General features: G+C 41.8%; 1 protein-coding gene across 3 annotated transcripts in view; it reads left to right on the top strand.

Annotated features, from left to right (window-relative positions):
• The first annotated feature begins 16410 nt into the window (after positions 1-16410).
• The window catches only part of LCA5 (lebercilin LCA5), a 67911-nt gene continuing 66678 nt past the window's right edge, over positions 16411-17643 (top strand). Inside the window, exon 1 of one of the 3 annotated variants that reach the window (XM_014733895.3) lies at positions 16411-16634. The gene's annotated coding sequence lies outside the window, so the exon portion shown is untranslated. Of the gene's footprint in view, positions 16635-16720; positions 16924-17643 lie in introns of those variants that run through there. The other 2 variants (XM_070223507.1, XM_070223508.1) reach the window with 2 other exon arrangements.

The raw sequence follows: 17643 nt of genomic DNA, 5'->3' as shown, positions 1-17643 counted from the left end.
GTTACTTTCTGCTAACTTCTGCACTAACCACACCGTTATGTGGGGACCCTCCTATAGAAGAACTCAGCAGCCTGCACAGCCCTTACTCCTTGACCAAGCAGAAGCAGCAGTCAGGTGACCATGAAGCTAACTCTATAAGATCATGTCTGCTTTGTGGCGGACATGACCAGCGAGCCCAAAAGCAGGAGGCAGCAGCTCCAGGTAGAGTATGTCCAACAGGGAAGGTCTCTTGTGATCTCTGTGCTGGTCAGATTTTTATCTGGTTTTGATAAATAAGGGAGGAAAAATGGATATGCATGTCTCATCATACAGAAAAATCTAGATTAGCAGAGGAGAACTGTGGGGGAAAACCCAGGAGTGGCTCAGTAACCTCCATGGCTGGTCAAACTCTCCATTCCAGTGCACATTCAGAAATGACTCCTTTCTGAAACGGGTGCCAGCTTCCTCTCTTCAGTTCCAACTTCTGTGTCTTCCCTTTTCCAGGATCTGCAAATTCCAGCCCTCCCTCCTGGCCTCTTTGATCCTCCTCCCTTCAGCTAAGTATTGTTTTAAACTTTATTTGCACGTATAACATTTTACAGCAACCCCATGGTCATGATATTTCCTTGATAGGAATTTTTTCTACCATATAAGTAATGGTATTTCTTCTACTATATAGGTAATTTTTTTTGTACTATATAAGCAAGGAAACTTGGAAAATGTAGAATTGTAGAAAACCAAAAAAAAAGTCCATAATTCGTATCATTCAGAAACAACCACTCAACATTTTAGTGTATTTCTTTACATTTTCCTCTTTGAAAATTAGTATTTATTAAAGCAACATCAAAACTTAGAAAACCCTTTAAATCATACAAATGTGTGTAAGACTCCTTGCCCCTCCCCCCACCTCGTATGCCAAGTCTCTCGCCCCAGAAAGAATCGTTTTCCTCAGTAGCCACTGCATGTTTTTCAGGAATTTTTTGTTTGTGGTGGTACGCCTTAACCTCAAACAAGACATGTCATTGCTATTTCCTGACTATTACTTGAGAGGATGGCAGTATTCATCCTCTCAATGTTATGAAAGATGAGGAAATTAAGACTTACACATACGGACCCTTGTCCTGCCTGATTTTTGTGATATTTTTTTAATTGTTAAAGTTTGCAATGTTGACGTTGTCTCAGGGCTTTAAGCAGCTTCCGTAGGCTGTGTTTATACTCTGAGTTTGGAAACGTAAACCCAGGGCAAGGACAGGGAGCAGGGAGCGGGAAGGCCGCGCCGCTCCCCACGTCGTTCAGCGGTGGCGCTGACGAGGCCCCGCCCGCTCTGGGCTCTCTGGGGCTCCCGGGAAGGCCTCCTCCGCCCCTGAGCGGCTGGACTCCAGTTTTTCACTCCTCTGTTTGCTCCTTCAGTCTGATCATTTTTGGTTTCTGTCTTCCAGAATTTCCTCAGACCTTTGGTCAACCGCTGCCTTTGTTCCATACCGCCCTCCCTTAATGCTATTTTTAATATTTAAGAAGCATGCTAAAGAATTTATTTAACGGCTCTTCTGTTATTTCACTGGGACTGGGGGAGGCTGGGGGTCGGACGTGTTTGTCCAATCCGCCACTTGACAACACTAGGAATAATTCCCCCCCTTTGGCCATTGCTTGGCTTCAGACACCTCATTATGAGCCTCATATCTTACTAATTGGATTCATGAGTTTAGATTTTAATAAAAAAGCCATAGGATCACATCAACATTTACTCAAACGCCAGACTCTGAAGATCCCTCTTCCCCGTCTCTGTCTTCTGCTATAGGCCCTGCCTCCTTTCTTTATTTCTTGTTAGATCCATTCTTGCCCTAACCACCTACTTATGAGGTTCTCATAAACCCACTCGACAAAAACCGAAGGGAAATTGAGGAGTAATTCTGTCCCACTCTTACTTAAAATTACATTCATTAATTTTTTTAAAAAGTATTTTTTTAGTGCCTACCCTGTGCTGGGCCCTGTTCTAGGTGATAGGCATATAGCAGGGAATGAAACAGAGACAAACTCCCGCCCCGTGGTGCTTATATTCTAGAAGGCAGGAATATGTTATACCCTATAGGACTGCAGCCATCAGCTCCACACAAATCGGCAAACACTGTAAGAAAAAAATGTCCAATGCTGTCAGCTTAGTAAACACATCATGAAAACTCCTGGCTGGCATATCAATGCCTGAAACTGTCTTCTAATAAATTACTAGGTAGTCAGGATCTCTTTGTCCATAGATCGGTGGATATTTAATAATAATAATCACTTTTAAAGGAACAAATTAAAATTATAATTCAATTATTAAAATTTGAAAATAATGCCAATGTCCGATAATAGAGTAACGTTTAAATAAACTATGATATATCCATAAAATGAAGATATGAGACTATCATAAATGATATTTATGAAGATTTTTTAAGATGAGAAAATTGTTATTAAGCGAAAAATCATGATATAAAATTATGTATATAGTTTGACTTCGTATGTTAATTGACTCTGTTAATTGAGCTGTCTCAGCTCAGTGGGATACTATAAAAATAGTATCATTTTTTTTCCAGTCACTGCTTTCACCTGTGCTCTACTGAATTTCAGATTAACATCTTGGACAGATTCCATAACACTCAGGTTACTTTCAAATTTTGAGATATAGTCCAGTTTTAACACTTCAGTCTGACTTCTGATTCAATCTCTCTTCCTTCCCCCACGCAGTAGAAGCTAGGACTCTGAACACAACTGAAGCAGGGGAGTCAGTGCCCTTGGCTCTGGAGGAGGGGAAAACATCCATCTTCTTATGTGGATGGCCCCTGGGTCAGAGGTGGGGAGGCATCACTGGCCTCACACCGGTTCAGCATGTTCTTGTCTGACGCCAACACCCTAGAGAATGGGACAGTCTCCAGGCAGGCAAGGTGTGGTTCCCTTAGGGCAAAGCTCAGCTTTACCCAGGTCCTCTCTTTCGCTGTGAGGAAGAGAGGGAGCAAACTAGACCTCCTCCAGGCTGACCAGCAGTTCACACTGCCAGCTTCTTCTTTGGGTTATCATCAACCACCCAGCAGCCTTCTGGGCAGCCCTGTGCTCTTCTGCTTCTCCTCTAACTCCCCGCTCCTCCACATGGAATCATGAAACCTCAGACGTCCTTGCCATGTTCTTTAAGGTCATGGCAAACTAGACTGCGGACAGGAGGCCTCATCTTCTTCTAGGCATACTATATATTTAAGCTCTCTTGGCAGTGGCCTTTCCACTCCCATCTTCAGAAATTTCTGGACTAAAATGGACATTAGTCTCTTTGAATGCCCTGTGAACAATGAAAAACTCTCCCCAGAACTGCCTCAAGTGCTTTACTCCAACGGCAGCACAAAGTTACAAAGGGGCTGCAAGTTAGCAGGCATGAGTCAGAGAGCAAGGTGCCAGGCTCCCCTTCTTCAAGGTACCTTACAAATCGCTGTGCATTATTCTCCTGGATTTCTTCCCCTCACCCCTAACCACTAGATGTTTCCTTTGGTGAGGTGAAGATGAAAAGACGAATTTCCTAGGGTGGTGGTTGATAGTAGCAAGGTTGTTCTGCACTTTTTAATAAGCCCTGGGTGGAAGATTTGGAGTCCTAATTATTTATGGCTCTTTAGAGAATGATCTTAGCTTTGGGCAGTAGCCACAATTCTGGGGCAACAGGAAAAATCCCAGGCAACATTCCTCTTAGCAGCTAGTGGGAAAGGGGAAGGCTAGAGACACTTTAAAGTTTAATAATTTTTACCCCGACTATTTGTATTGTTTAATTTGTAGTATCTGAAAAAAATTCTCTTAATTCATCCAACTCTTACCAGTTTCCTAAATGTCTTGAGTAATGTTATAGTATTAAAGCCTAGCTGGTTTCTGTTCCCAGTTGTCAATGTTGGTGTTATAGACTAGACGAAGGCATATGAAATTGCTACCCTGTTCTCCTTCCCCTGCTGTCTGCTCCAGATACCATGACCTCGACCCGATCTTATCCTGTCACTAAGAGCAGGCAATTGGCCACGATGCCCTCGATAAGAAGAAACAGAGTTCAGTGATGCCAAACAGGGCAAGTGGGATCTTGCTTGCTGCTGTCTGACTTCCTTCCTCACCCTACACAGCCAGGTCCCCTGTTCTCGTCTCAGGATCCAACCTAGTGAACTGCACGATCATGATACTCAACCACAGCCCAGACTTGCCATATGTCCTCTGAATTTTCAGGAGGGGCATCCTGTGCACGTCAGCTTCACTAAACTCTAATGCCAGACTGTGACCCAACACTAGCTTCTGCCTATGTCAAGCCACTAAAACTTCTTTCACCAAGGATAACAGCCATACATTTGCAATATTTTAAAAAATTGTGGTAAACTATACATGAATATACATAAAATTGATCATTTAAACCATTTTAAGTGTACAATTCAGTGACATTAAGTACATTCAAAAGGTTGTATAACCATCACCACTGTTCATTTCCAGAACGTTTTCATCATCCCAAACAAATTTTGTATCCATTAGACGAGAACTCCCCATTCCCCGCTCTCTCCGGTCCCTAGATACCTCTCTTCTACTTTCTGTCTCTATGGGTTTGCCTACTCTAATCTTCATATAACATTAATGTTTTTCCCAAGGCTTACTCACCTCCAGATACACTGATCATTGAGTGTCCAGGCTTTTGAAGCAGGAAAATATGATAGATAATAGTTAACTTAAGAAAAGTGTATAAATATATGCCCCCTTCCCCCAAAGAGGCAAATCTTGGCTGTTGACTATAGAGTACTGAGTACTGAGTTTCCTGTGACTATTACCTTCAGGATTTTTGCTATTTGTTTGTACCATTTATAGTATTGATTACATCATTGTTTCAATATAAGGAAACTTTACAATCACTGGAAAGTCTGTGTTGCTTATAAACAGAAGAAAACTATGAAAATTGACAGAAGTTAAGCATAATTATTACATTTTAGTTAAAACCTATTGCATGCAAAGGTCGTGTACAAAAAGTCTGCTCTTGTTGTTAAAAAAAATTATTAGCAAGTATTAGCAAGGTCCTAAAGGCTACTGAGTCTGCAATTTTCTGTTTCCTGAATTCAGAAAAATTGGAAGTCAGTTATTTAATACTCTATTTATAGAGCACTAGAGCAATTTCAAGACAGTGCTAAGGGGCCAACGTTTGGGGCAACACTACTTTGTGAATGTTTGACAGTTTCTGTCATGTTTTCCCTCCTGTTACGTGGGTCCTCCAAGCGTGACTTAGCTTAATACAAGTTACTTATACACATGTAGTGAGAAGGCACTTTAAATACCTTTTATAATTTCGTTTCCTTTGGGATCATATTTCTGAAATTATTTTCCTATTGATTTAATTATCAAGGAAAAATTTTCAGGGGCTGAGATGGAAGATTATTTGAATTTACCAAGGCATAAAAGGTTAAAAAAAAGAGAGAGAGAAAGAAAGGAAAAGAAAAAGCGTTTTCCTTCTCGTTAATAATTCAAGATTTTAGTGATCTGGAAGAAATGGGGGGAAAGCCACCTGAGTAATAAAGCATGCATCATTTGAAAGGATTAAAGTTCAAATCGCTGCAAAGCGGCTTATTTTTCATCCATCACCATGGATACAAAAGGACAGCTGAAGTGCAAGCGTCTGACATCACAAGCATGCCCAAACAGGCCCGGCGGAGGGGCGCAGCGGCGCACAAAGGGCGGCAGGAGCGCGGGCAGGGAGCGGCGCGAGGGAGCGAGGCGTGCTCGGGAGATGAATCAGGAGTTCAGTGGAGAGGATTAAACGCGAGCCGGCACGAGGCGAGCCCAGAAGCTTGGAGACCCGCAGTTGTTTACACCGACCTTTTAATACCTTCTTAGCCAGAAATAGAAGCAGAGGGAGATGGAGAGAAAAGGTGTATCAGACCATTTGCTCCTCCAACGGCAGTTTCGATAGTTTCTTTCATGTTCTCTGTATGTTTAGACTTTAATTTTAACTAATGTTCTAAAGCTTTGACCTGTCTGGCTCACCTAATATTAAAAATCAATCCCCAAAGTAGCTGAAGACTCGAAGGAACAGCTCGAAAGAATCAAATGAACCAGTACCTGCAGAACAATAGACAGTGGTAAATATTGGGAAAAATTGCTATTTTAGGTATTTTTATTCGTGAACAAGCACAATTTTTAGTGTAGTTTATTTTAAATTTTTTATTAACGGAATTGTGTTTCCTAAAAGCAGTGCGTCTGTTGTCAGGCTGCTGCCTCGTAGAGACCAGGACTCGGCAACGCTGGGTGCAGAGGTGTGCTGGGGGAGGTTAACAGCCGGCTCTCTGGGGCAGCCCTGGTTTGTACTTTTTGCTAATTTCTATGGTGTCAATATTTTCACCATGGCTTATTTCCATTTACCAGAGTGATGTCAACTGGCTTGCACAATTTCTGAAAATGTAACAATTGGCTCTTGTGAGCCAGTACTGGGGAGCTCTAGCATGTCAAGAACTGGGTTCTCTGCCAGCTCTGACACCAAACTAGTGGTGGAACTTTGCCCACCTCACTGGGCCTGGCGTTCCTCATGGGATGAAAGGGTTGGAGCTGGGCTTAAACTTTGGTGGTTAAAAATTGTGCCTTGTCTTGCCTTGGTGGCTTCAGAGAGGATTCTTGGGGGCTGCTCTGGAAGGGGGTATTTGGGAGGTGCTGAGCTGTTAGGATTCTGGCTCTTTATATCTTGGAACTTCAACTTTCCAGAGCTGTCCTGACCCTGTCATAGAGTGTTTTAGATTTCTGTGTAAGGTACTGTTTGAAGAGAAGCTTCTATTACAGAGGGGAAAAAAAAATCAGAAAACTGCTTGAATAATTGATCTTAAAGAGCCTTTTCATTTATAAAAATTGATGATTCTGGGGCCGGCCCGTGGCACAGTGGTTAAGTGTGAACGTTCTGCTTCGGCGGCCTGGGGTTCCCCAGTTGGATCCCGGGTGCGGACATGGCACCGCTTGGCAAGCCATGCTGTGGTAGGCGTTCCACATAGAAAGTAGAGGAAGATGGGCACGGATATTAGCTCAGGGCCAGTCTTCCTCAGCAAAAAGAGGAGGATTGGCAGCAGATGTTAGCTCAGGGCTAATCTTCCTCAAAAAAAAAATTGATGATTATATGAAACTAAAAATGTGAGTCAAACATCGATACACCAATGTCTGTGGACAGTACTGTACTGACAATGGTACTTTCTCTTTCTTGGTTAAATCTAAAACTAAACACTGGCTGAAAGAGTCAACCATGCCTGAGGAATTGCATCCACTGAATTATAGATGTTTTTAAAATGAGAAGGATCCTAGAGATGATTTCCTCCAAGAGTTTTCAAATATGCTTGAAGGGTTCATCAGAGCCCTCTCAGATGGTGCCCTTGTGTGTGTGTGTGTGTGTGTGTGTAAACACGTGTATACACTAAACAGGTTGTAATCCCCTTGTGCCCCCTCCCTTCCCCCGCTGCCATGCTCTCTTCAACAGAGAAGCAGCTTTTATGTTTTAAATATGCTTCCTATGTTGTAAACATTGGGCTTCCATACAAGACTGCATTTGAGGAATGTCTTCTGCTGTGCGGGGTGGGGGAAATAAGTAAAGGCATCTGATTAATACTATTTGCTTTGTTTAACAAACCAGAAACCAAGCATTAAAAGAGTGCTTTATCCACTATTCCACAACCATTAAGGGGTAGACTCATGTCTGGAATTCAGGTCTCTAGGTTTCCAGGGCATTATTTCTCTTTTTCAAAAGCTTGGCTACCTGGAACCACTACTTTCTATTAAACGACTCTAAATAATAAGTAATCTAAGCCTATATTGTCCAGAAGCGTAGACACAATCCACATGTGACTTGATTGAGATGTGTTGTAACTGTAAAATATACACTGTGTCCAAGTCTTAATACAAAAGAGTAATGTGAAATATATCATTGATAATTTTAAAATATTGATTACATATGGAAAAGATGATGCTTTAGATATGTTAAACAAAACATTATAGAAATTTCTCTTTTTAAACTTGTTTTAATGTGACTACTAGACAATTTAAAATTACGTATGTGGCTTACATTACGTTTCCATTAGACAAATCAGATTTAACCTCAGGGTCAGTTTCCTCATCTATTAAAAGTAGAATATATCTGCTGTTCCTATTTCTCAAGGTTATTTTCAAATCAGATGAGGTAATCTTTGTGAAAGTGCTCTGCAAACTGCTATACGAATATAAGCTCATATTCCAAGGCAGTTGAATACTGCTTTGGTCACCTGTTGTTTTAGTTGCTCCCTGGAAGATGGTAAGAAACGTTTTGTGGAGTTTTTTCTTCTGCTGTTGTTTACGTTTCTGGGGCGAGTCTAGGAGGAGGTAAAGTAATAGTGTAGGTTACAAACCTGATAATGAGCACACTCATTCAGTCTTCTCATTTATTTTCCGTGTGTGTGCTGAGTCCGTCATTAGCTTCAGTACTGAGCCATATAGATGGTAGATGCTACTTCCATGCAGTGAGGATCTCAGCTTGAGCCATAGACCTCAGAATCCTTCTGGGAAAGAACTTTTCCAAGGGGAAAAAAGTCAAGTACAGCTATCTCCATCAAGAGCTGTCAGAGTAGAGAGTGACTATAGCCAGTGACTGTTACTCAGATCAATTACAGGCCTGCTCCCCACTGTGTTTATGTCATAAGGCAGGAGAAATGAAAGCAGTTTCACTAAATTATGTAAAATATCTGGGCATAACAAGTGTCTTAGTCAGTTCAGGCTATACAACAAAAATACCATAGATGGGGGGGCTTAAATAACAGACATTTATTTCTCAGAGTTCTGGAGGCTAGGCAGTCCAAGATAAGATGCTGGCAGATCTGGCGTCTGGTGCGAGGACCTACTTAACTGGTTTGCAGACGGCCGTATTCTCGTAGTATCCTCACATGTCAGAGAGCCGAGAGCTAGCTTTCTGGCCCTTCTTATAAGAGCACTAATCCCGTTCATGAGAGCTCCATCCTCATGACCTAATTACCTCCCAAAGGCTCCATCTCCTCATACCACGACAATGGGGATCAGATTTTAACATATGAATTTTAGAGGGCGCAAAGATTCAGTCTGTAACAGCAAGTGACAATTCACTGGGACCCATCTAACGCAGTAACACATAGGGAAGGAGGCATTTCACCTTTACCTCCAAAATTCGTTTCTAGGATACTAGTTCAGTCAGGATGCTGTTGGGAAAACAGAAACAACACTAGGTTTAAACAGGTGGTATTTAATGTAGGGAATTGTTACATAACTGTTGAAAGACTGAAAGATCACAAAGGGAACACTGAAATAACCCAGAAATTTGTAACTTCAGTGAGCAGTTAACCTGCATGGTTAAGGGAACAAAAGAATAGAGGTGGAGTCACTGGAACCTAGGAACTCAGAAAAAGGCCCCACAGAGCTGGGTCTACACCCCTAGGGGATAGCTCTAGCAATCTAGTCCCAGGAGCAGCACGAGACACGTGAGACTAGAGTGACCTGCTGCTGCTGCAGTAATCAAGAAGGAACTTCTTTCTCCCTAACACTCACCTTCCAACCTTTCCCTAATGCCTCCTTTTGGCAGAACCTAACAGTGAGCCAACCAGCAAGGGAGTCTGGGAAATGTAGTTTGCTAAGTTCTCGCCCCAGTGTCACATAATAGAATATAGAAAGGCAGGCTAGGATCTGAGAATAAGCATATAACTGGCACTATTCCAGTTCAGCTTTGGCATAAGTGGTGGTATTAAGAGAATCAGTGACAGCTACCAAAGGAAACTGCTGGGTTCTGAAGAGAAATGCCATAGACTGTTGTGTGACAGAACGGCAGTCCTGCTGTCTCTCCTAGCAGGCATCACGGGTGAAGGTGGATGAGTTTAAAAGTATGAGAGTCACTCTGGAAGTCCAAGAAATTGTTGGTGGGGAAATCTTTTGACAGTGGAGCTACTATAAAGTAGACGGGGTCAAAAGACAACAAAATTTGGTTGATCTTACCTGTATTTACAGACTGGGGAGCTTAGAATTACATGTGTTTTTCTTAATTGAATTTTAAAAACAAGTACATTAGACTCATCTATGAACCTATTTGAATAAAATTATCATCACCTCCTTTGCGGACATCTATTGATTTTGTCCAATATTCCTTCTTCTACTAACAGCATTCCAGTTTTCCTTTGAGAACCAGCCCTCTAAGCTCCTCTGGGAGAACATGAACATTCAGGTGACTGAATCATGCCCACCCATCCCTCACACCAAGCAACCACTTGGCCACAGTAATTAGTTCTTGTTCCAGTATGAGCAATCAGAGTTAATACCAAGATTGCTGCTGCACCCATTGGAAAAGAGGTGTTCTGCTTCCAGTGGGAAAAACTAGGTGAATAGGATGTGAGTTGGCAGCTTTGGTGGTCATACCTGGCAGGGAAAGCCTGCCTGTTATAAAACCAACACATAGGAAAGTATATGCAAGAGATAAAGAGGAAAAGAAATTTTAATGACTTTGAGCACTTGGATCCAACTATATTTGGAACCAGGTCTACTTCTAGATTTTTCTATTATATAAGGCAATAAAAACATTTTTTTCACTAAGCCATTTAAAAAATTGAGGTAAAGTCCACATACAATGAAAAACATCCATCTTAAGTATAAATTTTGGTGAATTGTAGAAAGTAAATGCTCTTTTAACTACCACCTCAGTCAAGATATAGTACAGATACATCACTCTTTCATGCCCTTCTAGTCAATCCCTACCCTATCCCCTTAGTTGATGGTTCTGATTTTCACCAGTATAGATTAACTTTGCCTGTTTTTGAACTGATTATTAATGGAAATATATAGAATATATTCTTTTCTGACTTCTTTTGTCCAACATCATGTCTTTGAAATTCATCCATGTTGATCAGTAGTTAATTCTGTTGATGACCAGCATTACATTGCAAGTATATACTATATTTTAAAAGTTTATTGTCATATTGATGGATCTTTGGGTTTTTCCAGTTTTGCTTAGTATGAATAAAGCCGCTATAAATACTGTTAAGTATTTTTTGGATATATGCTTTTATTTCTCCTGTGTAAATACCTTGGAGTGAAATTACTAATTCATGTTAGAAACGTTTTTTGTGTTTTTTTCCAAGGAAGATTAGCCCTGAGCTAACATCTGCTGCCATTCCTCCTCTTTTTGCTGAGGAAGACTGGCCCTGAGCTAACATCCATGCCCATCTTCCTCTACTTTCTATGTGGGACGCCTACCACAGCATGGTTTGATGAGTGGTGCCATGTCCGCACCGGGGATCCAAACTGGCGAACCCCAGGCCGCCGAAGCAGAATGTGCGAACTTAACCGCTGCGCCACCAGGCCAGCCCCAGAAACGTATGTTTAATTTCATAAGAAATGCCATCTGCATTTTCACCTGGCTGTCCCAGAGATACCTCAAACATAGTCCCCAAACTGCTTACTACTGTCCTTTATGTCACATTTGCCTTTCTGAAGTCACTGTCTTGCTGAAGAGTGCCACGTGTCTTAGCCAGGAATTTGGGGTCAGCCGAGGCCCCTTCTTCTGCCACCACCCTCCCACATACAATCAGTCACCCAGTCTTGTGACACCGTAGTGCATATCTATTTTCTTTCTTTCCTCACTGGAATTACAGTGTAACATAATACAGCCATTTTGAAACATTTTTTGCTTTGGGGCATAGTAAAAAAATACATATTACATGTATATAAAAAATAACTGAAAAAAGTTGCATAAAATGATACTTCTTATATACGGTATACACTGATATTTTCTATATCCATTTAAAAAATGTGGTCATAAACTATAAATTGATTTACTGATTTATTCATGAGTTACAACCACAGTCTGAGAAATAGGTGGTGGAAAGCTGAGATCCTGGAGGCGGAGAGACGAGGGTTTCAATCCTTAGTCCTCTACTTGTAACGGGAACCTTGGCCAAGCAGCCTTTGGCTTCACTTGTAACAAAGAAATAATAATGGAAGTACTATTTCCCCACAGAGTTGTGGTAAGGATTAAAATTGGTTGTAGCAAAGATTAAAATGAGTATGTAAAATGATCAGCTCCGGGCGAGGAAGAGAAGGTGCTCAGTAGATATTAGGTGATTCAGGTCTTCCTCATTTCTTGCCTCTGTTATGGTCCCTTCCTGAAGTTTTAAAGGTCTTAGCTGACCTTTCAGCTTCTTGTCTCAGCCTGCATGATCTACTGGGATAATCTTTCTAAAATGCAGATCAAATCATATCAGTCCTGTGTTCAAAAATTCAGTCACTACCTATGGCTTTGGGACTGAATACAAGCTTCTTAAAAAGGCATTTGACGTCCAGCTGTTGCCTCTGCTCCTGCCACCTCTCTGCCACTCCCTCTCCCAGTGCACCCCCACCTTTGTCCATCACGTCTTCCCCCATCATGTCTTCCTAAACGACTTGCCCTGCCTCTCTAGTGCCTGGGTGTGTACTGAATTGTTTCTATCTCATATATCTTCCCCTCTGGTTAGCTTTTATGTAACATAAACGCCAATTCAAGAGTTACTTCCTCTGGGAAGTCTATCTGGACCACAAGGCTGAGTTAAGAGTCCCTCCTCCAAGGCCCCTTAGCACCCTAGGCCTACCTTTATAATTGCCCTTATTACACAGCACCTGCCATCGGAGAAACTTATCTTTCTTGTTCATTAGACAGTGAGCAGCTGGAAGACAAGGACTTCATTTTTCATCTCTATTTCCCAAGGGTACCTAATAAGTACTCAATATGTATTTCATGAATGAACTTAGAAATTTTCCATTGCAATTCTGCTGTGCCATTTTCCTGTTTTCACTGGAGAAATAGCTGGCTATTTTATTATGCTACAATTCCAAAGTAGTAGAAACACTTTTTCTTTACTTAGAATATTTACTGTCAATTAAAAACATAGTCATTGATTTTTAACAGAATCTTCTGTGGATTATTTTCAGTTACAAACAAGCAATTTTCTACTAAGACAATTGTACTGACTTTCTCTCTTTCAAATCTAACAAGGTGAATGCAAACAGAATTATGTTTTCTTTCAATGCTATTCTCCTGCTTTGGAGATAGTACTTGGTAGGTCAATTTACTTAAAGATTTAATTGTGGAACAACAAAATCTGAAAACATGTATTAAAAACTAGCTTAAGCCAACTTTTGGTTTAGATCTTTTTATGCAAACAAAAGCAAAAGCCCACCAAATTCAAATAAACTCCATGAAATTGAGAAACTCAATTACTCACCAATTATGAAAGAAGAAAAATATTAGTAAACATTTCAGTAGTTTTATCTTTCTCCACTAACAAAATAATTGTAAATTTCATTGTGATCAAAAAATACTTATCTTCTAACTAAACAAAGCAATAATCAGAGTGTCAGCTTTCTGTACTGCAAAGGCAAATAATAACAATCAATTAGACTAAATTTCTTTATTAAGAGCAGACCACTTTCTGTCTCCAATTTTACTGATCTTTACACCCAACTCATTTTCCTAAGCCATTCAATTTCTTTTAAATACTTAGCATATTAGATATTGTTTAAAAGTTAATCTTGTATGCTGACAACATACGTTTTACCTGGAATTTATTAATAAACTTAAAATTTTCTAGCAATATGGACACAAAGAAGTTAGATTTAAAATTTTTGAATTTTGTATTGTCACATATCTAGGTAAAATATATAAAATTGTGACAGTGCTTTTATTTTTTGAGTGGTATTAAATGAACAATTGAACTTTAGCGAAGGATAATTATATTAGTGTGCTTTCCAAGAATGATTATTTATGTATGCCCCTTTTATTTGTTTATTTATTTTGGTGAGGAAGATTTGCTCTGAGCTAACATCTGCTGCCAATCTTCCTCTTTTTTTGATTGATGAAGATTAGCCTTGAGCTAACATTTGTGCCAGTCTTCCTCTATTTCATATGTGGGTTGCCACCACAGCATGGCTTGATGAGTGGTGTAGGTCCACACTGGAGATCTGAACCCATGAACCCGGCTGCCAAAGTGGAGCACGTTGGACTTAACCGGTACGCCATGGGGCTGGCCCCCTTTATGCCCCTTTTAAATTATAGTCACTGTAATTTCCAGACTATCTACAGTTAGAAAGTCTACTTATTACTCTGCCTATTGATTTTATGAAACTTCTAACAAATTGTTTAAACTCTTTAGTTTCCCCATACAGAAAATGGGAATAATTCTATTGGTAAGCATTTCTAGGAAGATTTTAATTAATATTATCTGCATCAAGACACAGCATTAAATAACACAATCAAAGTCCTGCAGAAAAAAAAAAGTCCTGTAGCAAATGAACATTCGGTAAGCAATATAACAAATCTGGTGATATTGCAATATCAGTGTAAGCCCAGGAATATTAAAAATAAAACTCGAAAGTGCTTAGTGTTGTTAGTATAATTTCTTTCATAAATATAATCTTTAAAACCAATAAGAAGCCTGATTCCTGTTAAACATAATTCAAGTGGCAAAAATCTAAAAATGTAGTTTTGTTGGCTTGTTTCCTGTGAAATGAAATGACAAATGGCATAATCTTAGAAAATTCTAATCCTATCCAAAAAGATGATATCAAATCCATGTAAAATAACATAAAACATTTGAAATTATCTCATAGTTTGGGGTAACCTTTTAAAAATTAGTTCAATAAAGTGGTTTTTACTTCTGTAAGTTTATAAATTCTTTTAGTATTTTTTCAAGGTCAAATAAATTGATAGTCACTGTTATTCCAAACATTACAGAGTGACCAAAACTGCACATTGTAAAGATCTTGAAAATGTTACATACAATTGGACAATTTTTTTGAGAATCCTGACCTTTTAAATACTTTCTTGCTTTCCAGCGACTCTATTAACCTGTAGGTGAAACACATTAAGGCATTAAATTTGAAACCTGGAACTTAGCCAACTTAGGCTTGACTCTTGGCCCTACCACTTCAGTATCTCCTGGGAGATTCTTCAACGTCTCCTAATCTGTTTCCTCGGGTATAAGGATGAATAACAATACCAGTCTAGAATCACGAATGAAGATGGAATGAGACATTGCCTAGCACATTGTGAGAGCTGTATAAACGTTAGCTTCATTCTCAAGTGTCCTTGAGGGCAAGCAACCCCCACTTGACTCTCAGGGGAAAGACGTTTGTATTTTCCCCTAAATACAGCGTGTTTCTTGACTCTATAGCAACTTTCTTTAAAAGTAATCCGCCGATGCGTTTATTAAACTACATAGTATTAACTCTAATGGAGTCAATGATAACCAGTGAGCTATTATAAAGAAGAGTATTAGGAGATTTAAGCAAACGGATGCAAAATTATTTCAGCGCAGTTTTAGGGATTACTCATTCCTGTTTTTCACTAACATATGATTGCGATCATTTACCAATACATTGCGCATACGGAAAATTACATTTAATTATGGTATTGGTTAGGTGGGTTAGTCTGTAACTTAAAGGTAAAATATATTGACAGGATAAAATGAAGGCTTTGAAACAATGCAAAGTGGGAAAACGAGGCCAAGCAAAAAACGGAATTACCATAATTCATGGTCAGAAGATTCATTAGAACGCATTTGCCTTCGAGAATTAGATTCTCTGCAGAAAGGAGGTAAAAGCCAGTTCTCGAGAAATTAACAGTGGCGAGAACAGCGGAGAACGGTGTTAAACCATCTTGATAGGCAGAAGGCTCAGAAAGCCTTAAAATAACCTTTACCGAAGAGAGGATTTTCTTTTTACCCTCCCTGCCTCCCAGAATTAATGCCATTTAATGCATCGTCGATCTTTTAAAGGGGAAAATATGCCATACAGCAGCTCCCCATACATAACTGACACGCACCACACATGTTTCAAGACTGTGTGCAAACGTTTCAAATGTCACTCCACCTCACTCCGGTTACAAAACCTAAAAATCACTTTCCAGCCACTCGCGCGCGTCCGCGATTCACGAAGGCCAGGACCTCGAGGCGGGGGCTAACGGGAAGCACACGCAGTCCGCACGCGCCTGTAAATCAGCAGTTTCAGTGCTCACCCCGAGAAGTAACTAGCTATTTATGACTTATTTCTAATTTAAAACCGAGCGATTTCAAAAAGGGACTCGAGACGATTTTCACGTCTGCAACCAGGCAGTCGACAAGTTTCTACAGTCCACTTCACGGACTCCCCGCACCACGCCAGGCCCGGCACGCCCCGCGTCGCGCCTGGCTCCATACAGCCTAAATGGCCGGCCGCTTTGAGGAGCGGCGGCGCGAACGACTTTCCTACTGTAGATCGCCGGGGCCGCTAGAGCGACCAACCAATGGCCGCCTTCTCTCGTCCTTCTCGTCCCGCCTTCCCGTTCCACTTAAGCCAATAGAAAGCGCAACCTGGAGACAGACACCAATGAGAGATCGAGGGCGGGCACCATTGGCTGCGGTCGCCCCGCAGTGCAGTCTGGGTCTTTGCCTCCGTTACCGTGGAGCCGAGGTAGCCGCGCCTCCGCCGCCTGGGAGCTGCCGTCCCCGCCCCTACCCTGGCCTTGTGTTCAAACTTCCCGCAACCCGGCAACCTCGGCGCCCGCCCCGCGGCCTCCGCAGCCTCGCAGGAGCCAGGCACCCGCTCTTCGGGGGCCCGACGCCGAGGCCCCGGCGGGGAGTCCGGTCGGCGGAGAGAAGGCAAGCAGGCGGGCCGCCGCGTCGGCCCTGAGGGGGTCGGGGGGTGGCGCTGGGCTCTGGGTGGGCGTGGAGACTCGTGAGGTCGCGGTGCGAGGGGACGCGGCCGGGGCGTGGGGAGCTGGCGAGGCGGTGGTCGTGGGTCGCGGCGTGCGAGTGGAGCTGTCCAAGCGGGAAGGATGAAAGGATTAGAGGCGGGGAGGCTGTGGCGAGCGGGGAGAAGACAGTCCTCGGAAAGGAAGTCAGACCCGGGCAGCGGCAGCGGGCCGGAGGAGGGGAGAGGGACTGCCAGGTGGGGGTCGGGAAGTGACGGGGCGGAGGAGGAGCTGGGGAAGGGTTGAGATCGGGACGAGGAGAAAGGGAGCGCGGTGCAGGAGGCCCTGGAAGAAGGGGTTAGGATTTATTAGAAAACCCTAGAGGCTGTGGAGACTGAAGATGAGCCAGGAGGGACGGGGCCAAGAAGGGGAAGAGGCTGTGAGGCTTTTGGTAGCTCTGGGATGATAAATAGGGGGAGATTAAGACTGGTTAGAGTGGAAAACCTCACTTGTCCTGGCTGTGAAATTTTTCCACATCCTTCACGGATGAGATGAAAGGAGGAAAGAGGGTTGGCAAAAATGTGCCTTGTTGGAATAGATGAGTTGGCGTAGGTGGTCAGATACTCGGTTTTGTACCTTGGGAGGACCAAGGAGCAGTGTTTAACAGTTGTGAAGAGCACCCGTCCAGTTCACCTGAGTATAAACCTCTTATTCACTTTGTGGCCTTGGACAGATTACTAACATCAATTGGCAACGAATTACTGCCTAGTAACAAATTACTAGAACCATATTTTTTTTCCGTTTGAGAATGGAAATTGTAGATATGTTGTGAGGATTGATTTTATTGAAATGTTACTTAGGTAAATGAAAAAAATTGGATGGATTTGTTATTGGTTTTTGGTTTGTGTGAGCTATTCTGTGGGCTGCATTGACTGGCGATTTTCTTAATCTTTTCCCTTGTGGACCCCCCGCTGAAA

Source organism: Equus caballus, chromosome 10, assembly GCF_041296265.1.
Source record: "Equus caballus isolate H_3958 breed thoroughbred chromosome 10, TB-T2T, whole genome shotgun sequence".
NCBI lineage: Eukaryota > Metazoa > Chordata > Mammalia > Perissodactyla > Equidae > Equus > Equus caballus.
The sequence above is the reverse complement of the archived record's forward strand: the minus strand, read 5'-3'. Positions and strand labels throughout refer to the sequence as shown.